The 22,175-nt window shown below is 36.9% G+C and overlaps 1 pseudogene; it reads left to right on the top strand.

Annotated features, from left to right (window-relative positions):
- The first annotated feature begins 3,537 nt into the window (after positions 1-3,537).
- LOC145473762 (uncharacterized) lies at positions 3,538-5,538 on the top strand (annotated as a pseudogene).
- Positions 5,539-22,175: the final 16,637 nt, after the last annotated feature.

The raw sequence follows: 22,175 nt of genomic DNA, 5'->3' as shown, positions 1-22,175 counted from the left end.
TTTCCGACAGCAAGCATATTATAGTTTTCTTGTTTGACTGTATTTGAACTTGAGATTGCTAAGTTACAAGATACGTTTCCTGAAGCTGGCCAAGTTGCCATGGGTTGACGGCTGCGGGGGGTGGGGTGGTTGGAGGTTACTGGAGAGAAAACATAACAGTTTGTTCTTGGCACTTTTATCTCCTGAAAATTCAACAAACTAAATCAGATTGTGATGACGCAAGCTGTACTCTTTACAGTATTGCTGGTTTTCAGTGTCACGCAATTAAAATTAGATCAAAATAAAAATCAAAACCGGTCAATAGATAAAGTCCAGAATCTGGGAAATGAAAGAAGGTAAATAGGCAAAGACTCTCGCCAAAATTCGGGTCACAAGAATTTTTCTTATGCGAGATATGCGCAGAAATTTTTTTCCCAAATTTAGAGAGATTTGTATGGAGACGCCATCATGCTGGTGCCATCCGTATGGGCACCAACATGGCGGCCGGAAACCAACAGAAACATCTGTCACTGAGTTTTGCTACAAAACCCTGAATTTATCCCTCGAGGGACTCTAAAATATTAAAATAATACTTTTTCTAAGACCTGAACTGTTCAGATAGCCAAGTTCCCCGAAATAGGTCAGTTTTTTAACCCTCATGACAGCTCTCTAGGCCGTCATGTAAATGCCGCGTCACGCAAAAGCTTGGAAATTCAAGCGTAGTGTATTACAAAACTAAGAAACCATTCAGAGCGAAAATTTGTATGAATATTAGTTTTCAGCTGCTCTTATACATCATTAAAGTAAAATCTCAGGGAGATCAATAGTTTTGTAGTTCGAATTTTAGTGACGTCATGTGAAAACCAGCTATTAGCTCGATGATTACTGCGGTCTCTAAATGTAAGTGATAAATCTTTGGCTTTATTTTGATGACATGTTATGACGTCATCGTTCAGGTTTATTTCCGCTACCAGAAGAAGAGCCATAATCAAAATTTTAAACTTTAGATTCAAACACAACAATTTCAGCGAAGTTATGGGATTTGGTTGCCAGTGTCAAATTAAATATATAGTAATTTGCATTATCCCGCCTTTTTAGTCCGGATCGAGCAAGCTGGGTTCAAACAATAGTCAAGGTCATTATATATGCATTGAGTCTGCTTCACAGTGCAGTGAACTTGCGTTCCATTTACAAGGGAGTAGCAATACTGTAAAAGACTACTTAGAACTTAAATACTTAAAACACTTGTTTCGGTATGCGATGCAGGGCTTATTAGTTGATTTTAAGAAAAAACGTATATTTTCACCTTGCCTCAAATATGTACAACTACTTATAACCTTAATTGCTTTAGTTGATAGGCGGCCATATCAATATTGCACTGTTACAGATTTCAAGATCTTTCGCTTATTTCTATCATTATTATTATTCATTATTTAGCTATTATTCTTATTAATGTTATATTACATAAATTTATCTGCTTTGTTCTAACTTTTCGTTCATTATTATGATTTGTAACATTAGGTGGTAGCTGGAAAAAATCAGCAGAAATACTAAGTGCTCCGAAGTTTCGGGAGTAAATAAAGTTCAATTTGTGTATGTATATATATGTTCATAACACTGAACCGGAGAAAAGCGCTTATTGGCTAGCTCTCAATGGGGTTAACCATTAACCCTAAAACGGGTCAAAAAATTTAGCCGTTAGGCGTAAAAGTTTGAAAATTTTATCCTTTAGCCATCAAAGATGTTAACCGCAAAAACGTGTTAGCCACGAAAGTGCAAGTCTCAAGATCTCTTGTCAAGAATTTTTTGGTGTCTTGTATGTCTTGTGGCTTGTTAATATTTACGGCTTAATATGTACGACTGCATTTATGAAAATCGTGTTAAAGATTTTGCACCAGAATAGCCATATACACTTTGATTTCACAATTCCACTGAAATGGCCTTAAAATTACCCTCAAGGGATGAAAAAATAAATAGAGGGAGGAGAGCAAGAAAAGGAAGATAAGAGTGTGGAGGAAAAAATAGATCGGCATTCCTTTTAATTTTTTCATCGTCTACTTTAGAGAAATAAATAAATAAATCCAGATATACACTGTATATATAGTAAGTAGCAAGCTATGCTAGTTTTCAATTCTTATAATTGAGCTGTATTTCAATTGAGTGTCGAAAGTAATCTAGTCTGTGAGCATGCTCACCTTTGAGTCACAGGCGCGAGCGGCGAAGAGCAAAGCGATCCGGCGGGAAGGAGTCTGGTGAAGAGGTGCCAAGAAAGTGAGCCTGCCCTGATCTCTGTAATTTTTTCATTTCTGCTTCGTCCGAGCGAAGTGAAATACCATTGGTTGAAAAGCGGGAAAGGTGAGAAAACTGTCAATCTATTATGTTTGATGAGGAGCGATTAAATCCCCATGGAGTCTGTAATTTACCGCACAATAAAAAACAAGTCGTCCACATTTGGAGTCAGAGGAAGAGTTGAGTGCGCGTATTACTGATGTTTTAACAAAGTTCCAGTCTACTTCTGGTTAAATTTCAAACTAAAGAGGGAGCAGGAAATAGCAGTTGAAAGCATGTTAATGAATCAAGACCTACTTGTCGTGTTGCCGACTGCATATGGGAAGAGCTAAATATTACAAACGTATGTGACTGCAAGCGGGCAACGAAACAACACGAAGGCGTTTGCCCGTTTACCAGCATCTTCAAAGACCAGATTGCCAAAGCAAGATCATTGGAATCAAGTGTGTGTCCTTAGTAGACATAAATTTTGACAGTTTTTCTTCGGCAAAACTTTATCAACAACGGATATCGCGCCTACAAGTTGCTATGAAAAAGATATACAATTTTCCCGAGAAATCTGAGCTGCCAAAGTTCATACTTCCGTTGAAAATTAATTGACTTATTCTTTTCTGCGGTTTCCGGGGTGGAAATAAAAAATGTGCAGAGATCAGAGCAGGCTCACTTTCTCGTCTAGCGGCTTCGCCGCTCAATTTCGCGCGCTTATGCTCCAACGTGAGCCTGCTCGCAGGCTAAAAGTAATCAGGAAATTATTTTGCTTTTGCTTTTGGTTTTACTACGGTTTGAGATTGACTGAGTAGTCTAATTGGTAAGTAATTTGTTTGGTTTTCGTTTTACGACACTCGGTTGAAAACCGTTCTAATACCTTTATCCATACCGGAATGGTACTAAGACCTTAAATATGTTTCACAGTAATCAAACTATTTGTTTTTAACTTTTTCAAAGGATGAAAGTTAATTTTTAACTTTCCAAAATTAATTATTTTTGCAATTATTTTTAAGATTTCTGCTCACCGTAAGGAAAATAAATTAACCGTTCGCTGTAAACAACAACAACAACAACAACAACAAATAAAAAGCCAGAATAAAAGCCGCCACCACATTGAGACCCTTCTACTTGGGGTGGGGAAAAGCGAAATTCTTCCAAACTTTCACTAGCAGGTAAAGCTGTATATACTTTTGACTACATGTACGAATCATTTCAGTTAATTCCTGCAAAGTAAGGGATAGTTTTTCTGTTGTTGTTGTTGTTGTTGTTGCCATATGCATAATGGGTAAGAAGTCGCCAAGCCATGTTCACGATGCAATCTTTACAGTTCAGCGGTATTTCATCCGTCCAAACATAGTCACCATGCTTTCATGATTACCATAGAGTACGGTTGCTTGCATTTGGCTTTCACGCTTTTCTTCTAAAAGAGTTGAAAATAATTCAAAATGATTTTCTGGCGCGCAGAAGAAAATTTAGTGGTGAACAACAAAGACAATAAAGTGTTCATGTCTCGAAACTATCGGTCTGATGGTTGCCCATTGGAAATTTGATGTTGTTAAAACATGCATATGTTAAAACTAGTTTCATATTTTCCGGAGAAATGAGGGTTCGGGGGCAAATATTTGTCTTTCAAAACCATTTTAAAACATAAAGAAGTAGTCTGTATGAGAAGAAAACTGCTGTTTACTATTTTCAAATATCTCTTTTCGTTCCAGAGATTCCAGAGATTTAAAATACGCAAATTAGCCAAGTGATGACGTCATGCACTCTACCAGATTTTGATCTGAATATGATGAAGGAAGATATCACAGCCAATTTGTATCAGAAATGTTTTATTCTTGCAGTAAGATTCTCCACAATACGAGCTTGACAGTTTTGTTACCATGGCAAAATACTGGGTTCTAGACCTCCCCAATATTTCTATAATTTCCTCCCCTATTTCTATAATTCCTGTTGTGACTAAGGTCTTTGAGAGAATCTTATACAATCAATTTTACGAATATTTAACTGAAAATAATCTAATTTCCTGTAATCAGTCGAGGTTTCGTTCACTTCACTCCACTGCTACTGCCTTACTCGAAGCCACAGATAATTGGGCTTTCAATACCGATAAAGATAATGTTAATGCAGTGACAGTTTTCTAGATTTGAAGAAAGCTTTTGACACCGTCGATCACTCCATATTGCTATCTAAATTAAAAGCCTATGGTGTCGGAAGCAACTCGTCTAGCTGGTTTAAATCCTACTTGGATAATCGTACGCAGACATGCTTTGTAAAAGGCTCTCTCTCGAATAGCCAACCTTTAACTTGCGGTATTCTTCAAGGTACAATCCTTGAACCTCTCCTCTTTAGACTCTATATAAACGATCTATCAACTCACATCCTAGAATGTATGCGGATGATACTCATTTGACCTTTGCCAGTAACGATGTTTTGCATCTAGAGGAAAATATGAACGATGATCTAACTAAAATTACTGAATGGTTAACGGCAAATAAACTCACTCTGTGATAAGTCAAAGACTGAATTTAAATACTTTTACTAGACTCCAGTCTTTTACTCATCGACAGTACCTCTGTAAAACAAGTAGAATTTACGAAATCTCTTGGAATATATATAGATGAAAACTTAACTTGGAACGTACATGTCGGACATATTTCCAAAAAAACTGCCTCCTACTTTGGCATCTTGAAGCGAAGCAGGTCTTTTGTTCCTTTTGAGACGCTCTTATGCATCTATAATGCTTTAGTTCAACCTCATTTCGACTACTGTAGTGTGGTATGGGGGAATTGCGATAAATCTCTTTCCATTAAACTACAAAAACTACAGAATCGCGCTACGCGTATTTTGACCTCTTCTTCATATTATGCCAATGCGGATGATCCCTTTGTTAGACTTGGCTGACAAAAACTTATTCTTCAACGAGAATTAAAAACAGCCACTATGGTCTATAAATCTCTTAATGGTCTAGCCCCTGGTCATCTGAAATCAATGTTTACTGACCTCAGTGCAATATCTACCTATTCTCTCAGGAATTGTGAGGGCAAACTAGCTTTTCAACTGCTCCGCACCAAAAAACCGTTTCAGCTATACTGGTACGGTGATGTGGAACAGCTTACCTACCAATCTGCGGCAAGCACAAACTCTTGCTAGTTTTAAATCCGGCTGCAGGGGTTTCCTTTTTGATAATGAATAAGTTAATTTATCACACAGCATTCATGGAAAGTAGGCACTTTGTTATTGTTTTTATTTTTGTTGTTATTAGATTTAATTAGTAGTAGATTAGTATCTTAACATCGTAATTAATGTTTTACTGTTTTACCCGTGTATAAATAAAGTTGAATAAATAAATAAATAAATAAATAAATAAATAAATAAGTAAAAAAATAAAGGCTTTTCTGGCCACCTTTGGCGTTCCATTTTGATATTTGCTAATGGTGCCTCATACACATGCATGATCCAGCAAGCATATAAATATGTTAGCTCGAGTTCGTGGCCTTGGTTAATGATTTTCGAGCTGAAAATCACTAACATATTGAAATCAAGTGGGTGGGGACTGGAAAAGAGTGAATTTCCATGGGAACAGTATTTTTTATAGCCGTAGGTGTGTTTCCTGTAGGACTCTTAGCTGCAAATTGGCCAAGGACGGCTCCATTTATATACTTGATATAATATTGACATCACCAGTCATCTCATTTGCATATTTTACACATTTTTCAAACTTAGTAATGTAGATATTTGCAAACGGTAACGGCGTTTTTATTCTTTCATGGAATTCTATGTGATACACATTAAAAATCACGGGGTAAAAATTTCATCATAGTACCACTTTAAGTATACTATCAGCCGATAGTTTCTCGTCAGAAGCACTCTATTGTTTAATTATTATTATTATTATTACTATTATTATTATTATTATTATTATTATTATTATTATTGCGTTCGCGTTCGACGAAGTAGAACGCAAGCCTAATTTTGACATGTGGCTTTCCAGAGTTGGTTGCCCTGTGCATGGTTATATGCTGAAAAATCCACATTCCTGTAAGGACACCAAAATGGCCACCCCGCTTGATTTTTGCATGGGCATGTCACGGCCAGTAAACTGGTACCGTTACTAAGGCATATGACAAGACATGTGACGGACATACGGAGCATGTGGGCAGGCCATGTGTGCTCGTTTTTGCGGTTGATCTTTGGTCTTTCTTTCCATGTGCTCTCAGCGTTAACTTTGGACGTATCTTTTGCGGTGGAACTCTGTATCTTTTGCGGTGGAACTTTGAGAGTGGGTACTGGTACTGTTTACTACTAAGACATGTGAAGAGACACGTAGCGAACATGTGAGCTCGTCTTTCCGCTGGATCTTTCTTTGATTTCTTTCTATTCAGTCGCCGTACGCTTCGCTATTTAATATGTGCTCGCAGCGTTGTATTTTGGTAAATTTAAACGCTTCGACGGTGGCATTTACCGAAATCTGAGGGAATTGTCCTCGTTTATTAACACGGCTTTGAGTCGCCTGGGCTTTGGGATTTTAACCGTGGGAACAGCTATATTTTGATTGCATTTGTTGATTAGTTCCAGTCGCGACAGATAGCTCGGTACTCTGAAGGCAAGATCCATAAGGATGAGCCTGAGCCAAGGAACGGCAAATTATGTAAATATGGTCTACTTTATTCATCAGGGGAAATACTCGAATCAGTCCCACGGAGTTTGTTTACGATAAACGAGCACGCGATTGCAAATGATAGCTTAAATTTGTGCTTTACGTAATTTAAATATACTATTAACTTATTAATCTTGCGAGTCTGGAAACTCACGTCGTCACCCAACGTATCAACAAATCGTGACCTCTTCACTAACATGGACTTTGACACTATGCATATCTATCTGAAAAACCTTGGTTGCTGAAGAATGTTGATTTTAGCAATAGACAAAGGTAGAAAGTCAGCTAGTGAAATCATTTAAGGTATATATTTTAAAGTGACGGCGTCAAACGCACTCTCATAATCTTTGATTATTCAGTTTAATTGTTAACGCCTTCCAAACTAAAATGTGGCATTCCAATTTGGAACAATTCCGAAGGGTACTGGTATTTGATGCGGAAAAAGTTTGTGTTTCCGAAAGGTTTTGGCTTATTGGAAGGAGAAAAAGAAGTGTTCAGTTGAGTCCGCCAGGGACAATACATCCAATTTCACCAAAATGTACAATTTAATGTAAAAAAGATCGTGCACCCATCGCGCTTTCCTTTTTTGAGAGATTAAGATTTTCTGATCTCCCGGCCCACAACTTATCAGAATAAAACGGTCATCTATCTATGATTCTAAAAGGATTCAGAATTTCTGATCCCCCAAGACTTTAATAGATTCAAAAAACTGATCCTCAGTCCACAACCCGTCAGAGCAAAACAGTCATCTACTTATAATTCTAAATGCATTCAGAATTTCTGATCCCCATCACTTCACGGGACAAAAACGGCTATCTGTTCATGGTTCTAAAAGTATTGCGAATTTCTGATCCCCCTCCCCCACCAAATCTGCTGACATGATAGAAAGAGCTGTCGATTTATAATTCTACAACAATTCAGAATTTCTGATCCCACATGACTTAAAGGGATTCAAAAATTCTGATCCCCCAGTGCATAACTTATCAGAACAAAACGGTCATCTACCTATAATTCTTAAAAGGATTCAGAATTTCTGATCCCCCTTATCAGGTGACAGGACAGAAATAGCCGTCTATTTATAATTCACAAGAAATTAACTAGATGTCTGATAGCTAAAAAGTAACGATTGGATAGTAACTTTAAACACATTACAGACAAAATGGATCACAGAGCAAAGGGCATCAGAAAAGTACACAAATGAAATATTCACAGATAGGTCATTATTTATAACGATTTAAAACCACGCCAAAGGATCGAGACAAAAATTGCAGTTTCATGCCGGACAGTGAAAGGTTTTATTTTCAATTCAAAAAGATATGAATTTAGGCTCTAGAATTACAAGCTGTTATTTAAAGTTCACATCAAAGATAACAAGAATTTTAATCAGGACTCAGCTGCCGTCTGGGCCACCTATGGCAAGCCGTTTGTAGCAAAATTTAATCCTTGCAATATATGTTTAATCCTTTAAATAACGGTTTTATTTAAAGATAGAAAAAGGCATTCAATCCAATGGTAAATAAAATTTTTGGTTCAATTCAATCTTTTAATTTTCACGATTCAATCCAATACCTGGAATATTGATTCAATCCAATACCTAAAATATTGATTCAATCCAATACCTAAAATATTGATTCAATCCAATACCTGAAATATTGATTCAATCCAATACCTGGAATATTGATTCAATCCAATACGTAAAATATTGATTCAATCCAATACCTGGAATATTGATTCAATCCAATACCTCGAATATTGGTGTAATCCAATACCTGAAATATTGATTCAATCCAATACCTGAAATATTGATTCAATCCAATACCTCAAATATTGATGCAATCTTCCTGGGCCGAGCGCGGCCAACAGGAACGAGAGTAACTAAGCACTAGAGAGCACTGAAAACATGGCGGGCGAAGGAGAACTAGATTTAGAAGTTGAGTTTCCTAAGTTTCTTGCAGACATCTTGGATAAAACGGAAATAATTTTTGAGAATTTTGACTCAGAAGTTGCAGAAGCGCACGCCGAAGTTCTTGATCAAACCATTAGTCTGCTTAGGTAAATGAGGCGTTGCTACAACCGAGACACAAGGGACACGGAAAATTTAGATTCTATTACTGCCGCTTTTGTAGATGTAAGTTAACCAATTTTTATGAGACAAACATATTTGTTTATTAAAAGCTGTGTGTGCTAGCTTTTTGTGGCAAATAACATAAACTGTGGCAAATTTTGCTACCACATTGGTCTTTGGTATTGTGCATATTTCTGCTGTCCAATCATTACTGGCACACTAAACTTTGAACTGTAAACAAAATTTTTGCTGTGCCGTGTGCACAGTCAAACATGTTTCTCACAAAAACTGCTTGTGTAAACCTGGCTTTAAGTTATTTTTGAAATAAGAACCTTTACATTTTACAAGACAGCAATCATTGAACATTGGGATGTGTTTTAAGTTTTTCAATGTTGTTGTCTCATGTTTTGCATTATTTAACCCACATGTGGTACTTCTTTCCTAAAAACGATGTTTTTCTTGATATTCTATTACAAACATGGCACCAATTTGTTGTGAATATTATCGGGTACCCAGGGCTCAAGGCTAACACTACTGCCAACTAGCCACACATTTCAGTTTTGAATAGTAGATTTTGCACTTTCACTAGCCATTGTGACAATCATGATGGAATGGAGTACTGGTCTACTGGATGAAGACAAAATTGAGAATTATCCTGACAAAGTAAAACTGAAGAGAATAGAAACTAATGAAAACAGGGAAACTATGAGTGAATTTCATGGAAATAATTGCCTTAATAAGCATATGATAAATATTTAACTATTAAAGGGAGATAAAAGAAAATGGCAACACTGATAAAAGTACATCAGAGATTGAACATAAGCATATTGAAGAAAAACAGGATTCGTGTTTGTGGGAGTGAAATTTTCTTAGTGATTATTATTAACATTTTAGATGCAACAAGAAATGTTCAAGATTGACCACTCTTATAAAAAAGTCAGTGAAGCTGTGTATGAAAAAGGCTGGCTGGTGCAAGGTTAGTTTTGGCTAGTGACATGAGTCCTGTTAGTAGCCATTACGCCAGTGCACCAAGAGGTTAGTCTTGTCTCCTGGGTACTTTTGAAAATAAGATAACAAATTAACCTTGCCACATTTTAACATCTGTTTTGATAAGCACCTGAAAAATCTACAAGGCAGAGTAGTGCACATGGCAGTTATCAAATGCCCTGATTTCTCTTCAGTTTAGTTGTGTTGCTAGAAGTTAGGCATTCTGTAATTCAAGCAGTTTCTGAGTTTTGTATATCAATGAAAAGGAAGATGAGAAAATAATTTACTTGATACAGGGTGAGGTTTTCTGTTGTGAATTGAGTTGCCAAAATACTTTAAGGGCCATAATCTCCTTTACCCAGCCCACACACATGTAGTATTATACAATTGTCAGTTGCCCAAGTTTAACTGTCACTAGTTCTAGAGCCTCTTGGAAGATGTCTACTCCCATTTGACTTGATTATCTTAAGGGATCTACCCTTTCCAATACAAATGACTGCAATGAATCATGTTGTCCCAGGTCAATTTCTTCAACTATAACATTGTTATCACTGTCCAATGGAGTTGGACCATCAGGATCATCACCATAGTATTCAAAATCATATGACTTTCCATTTGAAAGGGGGTTTTCAGGCTGCATCATATGATTAAGCCACATTTGGTATGGCAACCAGTTTTTTTTCTGTTCTTACATTTTGGTGGTTGAAAGCTTCAGTGAACTGGCAAAGAGCAAGGTTTATCCTTGGTTGAAAAACTAAGTGTAAGGTGGAAAGATGCACTGGATTATCAGTGTCCAGGATGCCTGATAATTCCATACTACAAAAAGTGTAAAAGTACAAGTGGGAAGCACAACGGAAACATCCCTCCACAATCTTTCAATTCGTTGGTTGTGTTGATGGCCCTGCAGTGAAGCTGCCCCTCTTCTCTCTTCTAACCTGCTCCATTGTATCGCACACACCAACGTTTTCAGCACCATGATCTACTCGTACTCTCGAAGGCCAAAATTTTCCGTCTCTCTTAACGGCATCCAGAAAGAATTCAAGAACTGTTTCTGCTTTATTGCTGGCACTACATTTCAAAAACATTATTCTCCGTGAAAATCCGTCTATACAGCCGAATTAATATTTTCCATCGGATCAGAGAGTGATGTCCATCCAGATGCCAAAGCGAATTTACGCACCCCATCTCAAAACAGTATTTTGGGGATCTAATTTTGCTAACCTTTCTCTTATTCTTCTCCGTTGAACCCGTAACCCAATGGACTTAAAGAAACCTGCAATGAAATTATATCCATACTCTTGGATGATTTCGGTTCCTTATCAGGTAAGTTGTTGAAACCCCTCATATCTTCTCAGCCATACTCTGTCAATCTTCTGTGAATTGTCCATCTCCAAACTCCAATCATCTTTGTTATCGTTGTCCAGATGAATCCTAGTCCTCAAAGTTCCTCGAGCACCTCAACAGGAATTTTAAGAAATGGTCTTCCATGATTCCAACTTCTGAGTCAAAGTTCTCAAAAATTATTTCCGTTTTATCCAAGATGTCTGCAAGAAACTTAGGAAACTCAACTTCTAACTCTAGTTCTCCTTCGCCCGCCATGTTTTCAGTGCTCTCTAGTGCTTAGTTACTCTCGTTCCTGTTGGCCGCGCTCGGCCCAGGAAGATTGCATCAATATTTGAGGTATTGGATTGAATCAATATTTCAGGTATTGGATTGAATCAATATTTCAGGTATTGGATTGCACCAATATTCGAGGTATTGGATTGAATCAATATTCCAGGTATTGGATTGAATCAATATTTTACGTATTGGATTGAATCAATATTCCAGGTATTGGATTGAATCAATATTTTAGGTATTGGATTGAATCAATATTTTAGGTATTGGATTGAATCAATATTCCAGGTATTGGATTGAATCAATATTCCAGGTATTGGATTGAATCGTGAAAATTAAAAGATTGAATTGAACCAAAAATTTTATTTACCATTGGATTGAATGCCTTTTTCTATCTTTAGATAAAACCGTTATTTAAAGGATTAAACATATATTGCAAGGATTTAATTTTGCTACAAACGGCTTGCCATAGCCACCTCCGTTTTCTGCTTTAATGTGTTCGTTTCGGATTGACGGCCGCTATTCTTGCCTTTTTTTCCCCTCTGCTCTGCAATGAAGCAATTGAAGCTAAATATTTTTATAAATAGCGATAGAATTAACATTGTTTTTCATTAATCAATTGATCGGGAGTGTATTCTTTTGTAAAGAATAAAGAGCAGTATGTAGGCAATGCGGTAGTGAAGTGTATCGAGCGTGATCTGTAGCTTCAAATCAATTCAGTGTAAACTTTAAGTTACCTCTTCAAAAAGCACACTAACAAGCTATTATGCAAGCATTTCATACATAGGAAATGTGTGTGAATAGTTTCCTCGTTACGGGTGCTAATAAAATCACGAGAACAAACGTTTTTCTTGTGTTTCAGTGATCGCGAAATAAATATAACAACGAAATTTCTTCAGCCACAACATTGATTTCGATTCAAAGATTGAGCAGCTAACTTTAATGTTGAGCAACAATTATGATATACTTACTTTTCTGCGACTTTCCTTTCTTTCACCGAAGCAATCAAGATACTCATTTGAACTTGGACGAATCATTCCATGTTTCTTGCTGCTATTGACAATGTTGGATTCGAAATTGCGCGCAAATAACTGACTCCTTTGGAAAGGGAATCTGCTGGTCAAAAGTATTCATTTATCAGATTCACCGAAGGATTATGGGATCGGATGGAAACAGCAAAATGGCGGGCAAAGATCGTGGTGAATGTTGTTAGGATTCGATAACAAAGCTCTCTGTTATTTTATAGCCTTGCTCTACGTTGGAAAGCAGTCACAAATTGTTTACAGATGTCCGTTGTTATTCCAGTTGAGTCAAATCCCAGTAAAGGTGGAAAAGTATGAAGTTTCGTCGGCAAAACAGTGTGGCAATCAAACTATTTGCCAGCAGCTGGCGGTTTCTCTTACACTCGTCAGGTTTACAGAAAGCTTGTGGTCCCTGCAGCTTTCCAAGGTAAACTGATTTTCTTGCATAATTTGTGAAGGTTCTTGAAATACTGGAAACGTTCTGGCCGGTTAAATTGATCGTGGAAGATTACAGAAGATGCAGATGCTTTAACACACTGTTAAGTCTTGTTGATTTCGTGAATGCAAATGTTCATTTCCTAAAGGAGTTATGAAAGCAACTGTATTCAACACAACAATATACAAACAATTTCGCGTTGGGAAAATCATTCATTGTAAAAGTACAATAAGTGCAATAAATGCGAGCTCTCTCATGTAGTTTACATATACTTCATATAGCTAGTGTATATCTTGTCTAGGATCAAGTGGGCATACATGTATTTATTATACAACAACTAAAACACAAGATATCGAAAAGCAACACCCTTCACCTTTTTGATTTTCAGGTTGATGGTGGTACTCTTGAGGTTATGTTAGATGTGCATATTACATTATCAAGACCTTTTGTTTCCCACTTATTACTTGAGTTGCAAAAGACTGATGTTATTTTCATTAGGGTGGTTGAAGTTCTCTTTAATTGGGCAGTATTTCAAAGGTTTTTTTATAATTTGGCATTTCGTTATGCAAATAGAGGTTATTTAGAACAGCAGATATAATTCACAGCTAGGTTACGGAAGATTACTTTTAACCACTTCCAGAAATTTGTACATAAAGCTTACCATAATTTGAAAAACACATGATTCATGGATAAAATTAATTGAAAAAAATACTTTCATGAAGAAATTAATGTAATTGAAATTTGAAATTCATTTCAAGAATATTTTGTGCTTTTCCGGTCACGAAATCTGTTTACATTTCATGAAAATTTACTGAAGAATGTAAACATTTACTAGACTCCAATTTAAGTAGCTGAGAAGTGTTTCAAACAGGATTTTTGAAAGATATATGTTAAATTTAAGTAAGTTTTGTGATAAATCACAACATAATGGAAACTCATTTCCAGCCAGATTTTGTCCTCCTTTTGCATCTGGATGTGCCTGGTTTTTGGTATTAAATTTTAATGTACAACTGTAGCAGGTTTAAATAAAACTATGAGTTATTTATACATTTTCCTATGTAAATACAGAGATTTCACTTAGGTTTAGGATTTGAAGAGCAGGTATCAAAGTTCAATATAAATGAGTAATGAAGAGTTTTCAATAGTTAGCTATATTTTCACCACCTGTGTCTAAGAAAGCTTTTGGCTAGGTTAATATTAAAGTGCTACGTGTACATGAGTGATGGATAATTTTTAGATTGGCTGCTATCTTTTTACTATCTCTGGCTTTTGGGTAGGTTATCACAGTGCGATATGAGTGATGGGTAGTTTTCAGATAGGCTATCTTTGTACTAACTACAGCAGAGGTAGGTTTCAGATAGGATAATGTTTTATTGTTCAATATAAGGACTAGTCTTCAGATAGCCTAGTTTTTGGCTTACTACAGTAGTGGTGGCTTTTGGATAGACAAGTTAGTGGATAGCTAGGCCATCTAAGTATCTGTTGAATATCTATACAGGAAGCTAGTTTTTAGCTAGTCTATCCATTTCCTAACTATCTGATGGATAGATATTAGTTAACTTTAAGCCATGCCAAAGATAGCTATCCTCTATCTACAAAACCTCTTGGATAGAAAAAAGATAGAGATTTTCATCCGTCAACCAGGAATGAGATAGTTGCAAGTAGCATGAAGTTAGTAATAAACTAGTAATAAGATATGATCGTTTTTGGGAGGGCTTCTTTAACTGAGGACAGCAAACTATTGCCAGCTAGCAGGAAACATCTCCAAGATGAGTGTGCCAAATTAAAGAAGAAAGAATAGAATTGCTTGTAGCATTAGCTACAATACTTGCATCCATATCTGTCAGGTCTTTATAAAAACAATTTTACCCACACCCTTCTCCTTTGAGCATGGTTAAACTGGTTATGTAACTGAAGTCTGAATGAACTGGTAGCCCACTCAAAAAGTTAGATTGAAGATGTAAAAACATGTTGGGCAAAGCTAAAGTCCATGGCCGCTGCTATATGACAACAGGTTTTTGGAGGATACTGTATACATGTATGTAGAGTACATCGACCCACTTAAATGTATCAACTGCAAATTTAAATGTACATGTAAATTGCAGTCCTTAATTGTCATCCCTGTAATGTACTGTAGTGTTCCTGAATGCTCTTTTTGTTTGATAACAGTGAGGTACCTTGTTTCCATGTTAAACAGAAATTGTTAGAAATTTTTCCTTCACACAAGGTGAGCTAACTCCGACAGAGAAAGTGGAGTCTGCATTTATGCCTACAGTTGTGCAGTTTGAGTAATCTCACTTTTTTGGTCAATTCTGAACTTTCCTATCCTCTTAGGTACTGTTTGATATTGTTTTTTTAGACTTACAGCTACTGTAATTTTGAAGTGCATAGATCATTGTAATACAATGTGTGATGTTTACAGTTACTTATATTAATAGACTGCTGTGAAGAAACTTGTTCTTCATCACTCTCTCAGTATAATCTGAGTGTATGGAATCTGTTAAGAATTATGCTATATTTGTATAAAATTTCTAATTGAATATTGTTATCAAGAAAAAATATTTTGATTAGACATTGTTCAGGCAGGCAGCGAGATCTAAACCCTGTCTTCAATGTTATGATTTAATGTGGCTACATTGGATGTAACACTGGTTTTGCAGGGGATCAGAAATTCTGAATCTTCTCCTGTGTTCTTTGGGGGATCAGAAATTCTGAACCCTTTCTAGAGTTCTTTAGGGGATCAGAAATTCTGAACTCTTTCTAGTGTTCTTCGGGGGATCAGAAATTCCGAACCCTTTCTAGTGTTCTTTGGGGGATCAGAAATTCTGAACCCTTTCTAGTGTTCTTTGGGGGATCAGAAATTCTGAACCCTTTCTAGAGTTCTTTAGGGGATCAGAAATTCTGAACCCTTTCTAGAGTTCTTTAGGGGATCAGAAATTCTGAACCCTTTCTAGTGTTCTTTGGGGGATCAGAAATTCTGAACCCTTTCTAGTGTTCTTTGGGGGATCAGAAATTCTGAACCCTTTTTAGTGTTCTTCGGGGGATCAGAAATTCTGAACCTTTTCTAATGTTCTTTGGGAGATCAGAAATTCTGAACCCTTTCTAGTGTTCTTTGGGGGATTTGAAATTTTGAATCCTCTCTTGTGTTGTTTGGGGATCAGAAATTTTGAATCGTTTTCTATGGAGGTACCTCTCGAGACAAGAAATTCAAAAAAATCATTTGGTGTCTTATGCGTGACTTAAACATTACATTTCAATTCAAATAAAGAATAGGAAATTGCTTGGAAGAATTTTTTAATTCCTTGCAAACAGGGAAACTTTTCCTCTGAGTTTTAACACCAGTTTAAGATTCTTAGTATATTGCAAAAATCGTCTTTGGAATTAAATGGCAATCATAGACTTCCGTCTAAGCTCCACGTTTCACTTTAGGCCAATTTTGCACTCATTTCCAACGGAACTTCCAAGCCTGCAACGTAAAAATAACTTTTCTCCGAGACAGGTTTCTATTTTACACCGAAAAAGTAGCCATTTTTGAAGTGGTTCTTAGTATTTACTCTGAATTTTATCAAATTGGAACACCACATTTTAGTTTGGAAGGCGTTTGTTGTTTAATTATTGTTCAATTGTTTGCAACTCTGATGAAAGTGGACAAAAGCCACCAAAAATTCGTTATAGCAAAAAACAGATTGGCTGACGAAAAACCTTAACGAACGTTTAATTAGAGTTCACCACTAAATTTTCCCCGATTCTTATTGGTTTAAATTGTTCACGTGACGCGATAGTGTTCATCGGCGGAGAGGCGCTACCAGCCCATCGTGCCCTTCCGAGGAAAATACCCGGATGAATATTACTCGCCCTTGAAAATTTTTCTGTAATAAATATTTGATTCATAAACATTTAGTGGGTCTTTGTTTTCTTTTTCAAATTTTACATTTGGCTTTCACGCCTTTGATCTAAAATAGTTTTTGAACTGCTGCGCGGAAGTAATTTTGATGGTGAACAATAAAGACAATAGAGTTTTTAAGCAATTCCGAAACTGCCGAGAAGTGGAAAAATATCTACATTGCTGACGAAGAAAGACTTCAATAAAACACATATGTGCAATCTACAACGGTTGTCCCATGCCACGCTTCTAAAAGAAAAACATGTTAGAACCTACCAAAAGAATTGCTGGTTTTCAGTGTCACCAGGAGCCATAATCAGGGACGGAGACCGTAAGCGCGCGCCATTTCAAGTATTGGGGCTGTCCCCATGATATGGGACAATAATTCTATTTTTAGAACAAATTGCGCCATCACCTGCGGCACACGCGCGTGCATGCTGCGAGGATTTTTGCGGATGTCGCGCGGGGGAAATGGCGTCCGAAATTCCCGAAATGTTTCATGTTTTTGCCCCACAACTCAACGCGTTTACGTCTGTTGGAGTTTTGCTTAAGTATTTTCGTCGTAAGCTGCTCCAGTCTGAGTGAAGTAAGACAGTGTCCAATTTAGGTATGTTCCGCTGTAAGCTTATATATATCGCTGACCAAGTTGTGTTCCGACTGATACTTCTTTTACATGAGCTGTACATTACTCCACTTTAAATTTCACATATGTTGAAGATTAACAGCTTTTCCATTACACAGCAAAAAACTAGCTGGATATATTTAGATATAGCAGAGCTTCAGGACTTCATAGTTTCATAGCTCCTCTTGCCACACGCTTGTCAGTCTATCGCGACCGAAAAGTAAAACAAAATAATTGCTACTTTGAGTTCCGCTTGAATTGTAAGCAACGCTTGATGTTTCATCGAGGCTTAATAACTTTACGTCCGTAGATACTGCTCAGTTTTATTCGTGTAAAAATCCAGTAAATTCTCTGTTGTCGATGAATGAGAGCGCCCGCCGATGCGTGTTTTGTACAGTCAGTAAACATGACAAATTGTACTTCCGCCGCACTTTCGTGTGAAAGCGTACATCGAACTCAAACAATAGCTCTATAGTTTTTAAATATGTTTAAGATTGATAAATGTTTGAGAACATATTAAAAGCTAAGCTGAAAATATGTGAATAAAGCAGAAACAATCAGCAAAGTTACGATGACGCTTTCTTTAATCAACTTGGAATAACGATTTCGATTTTATCGAGTTATAAAAACTACTTGTCTATTTTCATTTTCGTAGTGTAAAACTTCACTATGCTTATGTTGAAGAAACACACATGATGTTAGTAGCCTTTTTTGCATTCGTGAAATTTGTTGCAGCATCTCAACACAAAAGATAACGAAAGAAATCTTTGTCAAGATTTGTTGACAATTGAAAACACCGACTCGGACTTGGAAGTGCACGAGCTGCACGATGCAAATGAGCTAATTGTACGCGTCAGACTTTCCTTTCAAAAACCTTTGCAAACTCACCAAACAAGCAGAGACAATAAGAAACCATCAAAACAGGTTTTGGTTATGATTAAACATTGTCTGAGAAACTCACAAATTAACTCGATACCAGAGTAGAGAGTTTTCTTGCTATATTCTTAAGCATACTCGTGAGCTTACAACTAGCGTGAGCAGATCTTATTATTCTTTCCCAGCGCGAGATTGAAGTCTTGTTTTCGACCTTGAAAAACCCACCTTTTCCGTTAGCTCAGAGCATTAAACTACATATAAGCGCCCTGGTTCGTATTCCCTGCCTTATTCCCTGCCATCGCTGTGAAAAATACGCAAGAGAATCTCCAACTCTCACCATTTGATCACGCAACGTGACAACATCCACGCGAGAGCCCCTGACATGTGCGTGAATCCGCGCGGATATATGACGTCAGGATGGCGCAATTTGTTCTAAAAATAGAAAAATTGTCCCATATCATAGGTGCGCGCGAATCCCGAGACTTACGGTCTCCGTCCCATTCTCGTCCCCAGAGCCTCCGTTTCTTTTGGTCACGTGGTCGGAGAAACGGAGGGCTCTGGTAGCAGCCATTACCGGATGTCCGTAAATCACGGACATCCGGTAACGCATGCGTAATTTTGGCCTGCATATCTGCTCATGCTCAGAAACTAATCCTGAGGGAGGGGAGAGAGGAATAGAGAGTATTCAGATGTAAACATATCGGAACGCTGATATGTGTTTTCACTTCGCTGAAGTTAGGTGATTTAGAGTTAAAAAGAGAGTAGAAAGCGGCCTTAAATGCCGTCGCCGCTTCAAACACGATTGCCAGCTTGTGTAATATTTTACCAACGGGTTTCGCGGTGCATTTTGTGGTGGACCGTCTAGAAAAATTCAGGAATCGATAGCTGTGTTCTTGTTGTTTCTTTTCTTCATATTCGATAAAAAGGAGAAGTTTAAAGAGCGGGGTGCAGTTGTGAAAGCTTTCAAGCAACGTAATCAGGATACGGCATGTATTACGTCTATCGATGACACGGTAAAATTTGTTTATGGACACACGGAAGCGTTTGTGGAAATCAGCCGTGGAAATTGCATCACTGACCAGAGGATTTAATTATAAGCCGTGCTGATAGATGAAGGGAAAATTTTTTTAATGGTAAGAACTATTTACTTCCTGGTTATTTACATAAGTTTGTAAGCTGCAGCAGAATAAAAATCTGTTGAACTCAGGAAAGTTTTGTTGTATTGGAGTTTTGCTCATGTTTCCTTGCAAGGAATGTAATAAAGGTGCTCACTTTCATATGATCTTTCATGTCCTCATTTTTCCAAGTAACCCCATTCTGTTCTATTTTTTTTTTTACAAAAAAGGGTCTTACACAATCAACAGATCATTAAACTGTCAAATTAAATCAGTCGATCAACTTTTATTGTGCATTATTTACAGAATTAATTTACATCAGTATTATGATTAAATAAATATGAGAAGAGAAATCTATTTTGCATATGGCTATGGAAAGAAAAAAAAAAATATGTGTGTGGTAACCAGGGTATAGGGTAGCAATTGGCCTTTTGAAGTGGTTACTGCCTTGTTAAGAAAAACGCCAAGAAAAAAAATAAAAGTCCTATGCCAGTTGTTATCAAGTGGTTATATATGTGTGCTGGGGGCTTCTATAATGGCTCTGCAGCAATTTTAATTAGCTTATCTGGAACATCTAATGATGATTTTTGTACATTGAGGCTTAAGAAAAGCCTCTAGACATTACAAAACTAGATATAGGGCTATTCCACCATTTTGTCCTCCATCCCCCACTGCTTTTGTCGATGTAATTGTTTTTGTTCATTTTATACCTTTCAACCAGCTTATATAAAGCTTAATCTTTTGGGTGCTTTCAACAGCAACAACACCAATTTATTTCAGTATTCCCATATGAGTACATGGTGTTACCAAAAATATAATACAGCTAAAATGATGTCACTATAACATTGGTATCTGGCATTGGTATGCATGTAGAGGTTCCTGATGTGAAGAGAGTGATTCATATTGGTGTGCCTCAATGTACATTAAGGAAGATTTTTTTTAGGAAACTGCATGAACAAAATGAATGGGAAACAATGCAATGTCATTGCTCTTTTACAATTCATGTTACTTCATGGTAATAAGGCTCTTCAGCCTGTTATACAACCATGTGCAACAACAAATCTCAATGTATACTTTCTACATCTTGTGGTTGATCAGAACATCAGCCACATAGCTTTACTATCGACAATGGTTCTTTCTCCATCTCCTTTTTTTTCAGTATTATTTATTGAACTGCAAGAGCAACATTCCTATTTGAATTATCCATAAATGGTCATCCTTTGAGGAATTTATGTAGCACTATTATAGTCTGAAAGTTAACAAAGAATAGTAAATAATGGCAGGAAATAAATTATCTTTCAAAGGCTAACAAAAAGATTATGACATTTTTCTTATGGGGATATTAATGTAACTCTGTACACCTTTAATGTTTGATTTGTTTTTAGTAGAGATAATTCCCACATTACATTTGGAAACCCACTAGTCCTGATGATTCGTTATCAGTTATACATGTATAAATAATTGACTCTTATATTTGTTCACAGTTATTTGCATGGATGATAAATTATTGTTATTTACTGATTAATGTTATTGTGACGGAATAAAGTTTTGCTAGTTGCAGTTGCTTCCTAACTGAAGTGGGGAGAGAGGAAAGGGCCTCAAATTTCAGCTATGGTTATTTTCCTTTACACATCATTTCCACAAGTAAATTATAAAAAAAAAAAAATAAATTCGGGTGAAGGCTCTAAAGCAAACTAAACTCTTGCCTGACCACAAAAGGTTTGTTCGTGTTTTTTTGGGGGGAGACTATAGGGGAGGTCTCAATAATAAAGAGAGGGGAGCTAAAAAAAAAGATATTATATATATCTATAACAGCAGAAGCTTCTTAACAGATAGTAAAAGATACATACATAACAATATGTGGATAAAAAAAAACAAACTTAACTTCATGTTCAGACCATTTGCTACATCATCCAGGTACGTAGCAGAGTATTATAACACGGACCTTTGACTCATTTTGGCAATTTAATATCAATACATTTTGGACTGCTAGAATCTGATCTCCTTGATCTTTCAGAGAGAGAAAAACACACTCACCTTCGCATTTCCAGTACCACATTTGCTTAGCAAGAGTGATATTTCTTCGTCTTTTCACCTGGCTCTAAGTTTCCTTTTGAGCTTTTCATAAAGGAAGACGAACGTTTCTTAAAACCCACTGCCGATTCGAAGTTAATTTTATGATTTCTTGGGGTATGGTCAGCGACAAAGTAACTGTTGTATTAGCTGGTTGATTCTCAGAGTTCTAAACGTTTCTTCCCGCCTTCTCCGCTGCTACAACAAAGGACGATGACTACGATCGTGAATGACATCGTTGCAGGCGACGTACTCCTTTGGTTACGTGGAAACTTTGATGATTTCTTCGGATCGATCTGGAAAGGTCACCATTTGTTTTTTCGTAAAGCGCGCCTGTGTCAACTGAGCGAAGGTGCCGCCATCCGGGCTGGAAGTAAAATGGAATGCGTAGAGCTTTGTAATTTTCATTTCTGCTGCGCATTCATTTTTTGTCAGCCAATGAAAAAATTCGAATTTTTGGGTGCGTCCAGAGCTACTCGTCAACGACTTTTTAAGACGAGTAGCACTGGGGACGAGAATGTCTCCGTCCCCAATTATGGCTCCTGGTGTCACGCAATTAAAAT

The sequence above is a fragment of the Orbicella franksi genome, chromosome 2 (assembly GCF_964199315.1).
Source record: "Orbicella franksi chromosome 2, jaOrbFran1.1, whole genome shotgun sequence".
NCBI lineage: Eukaryota > Metazoa > Cnidaria > Anthozoa > Scleractinia > Merulinidae > Orbicella > Orbicella franksi.
The sequence above is the reverse complement of the archived record's forward strand: the minus strand, read 5'-3'. Positions and strand labels throughout refer to the sequence as shown.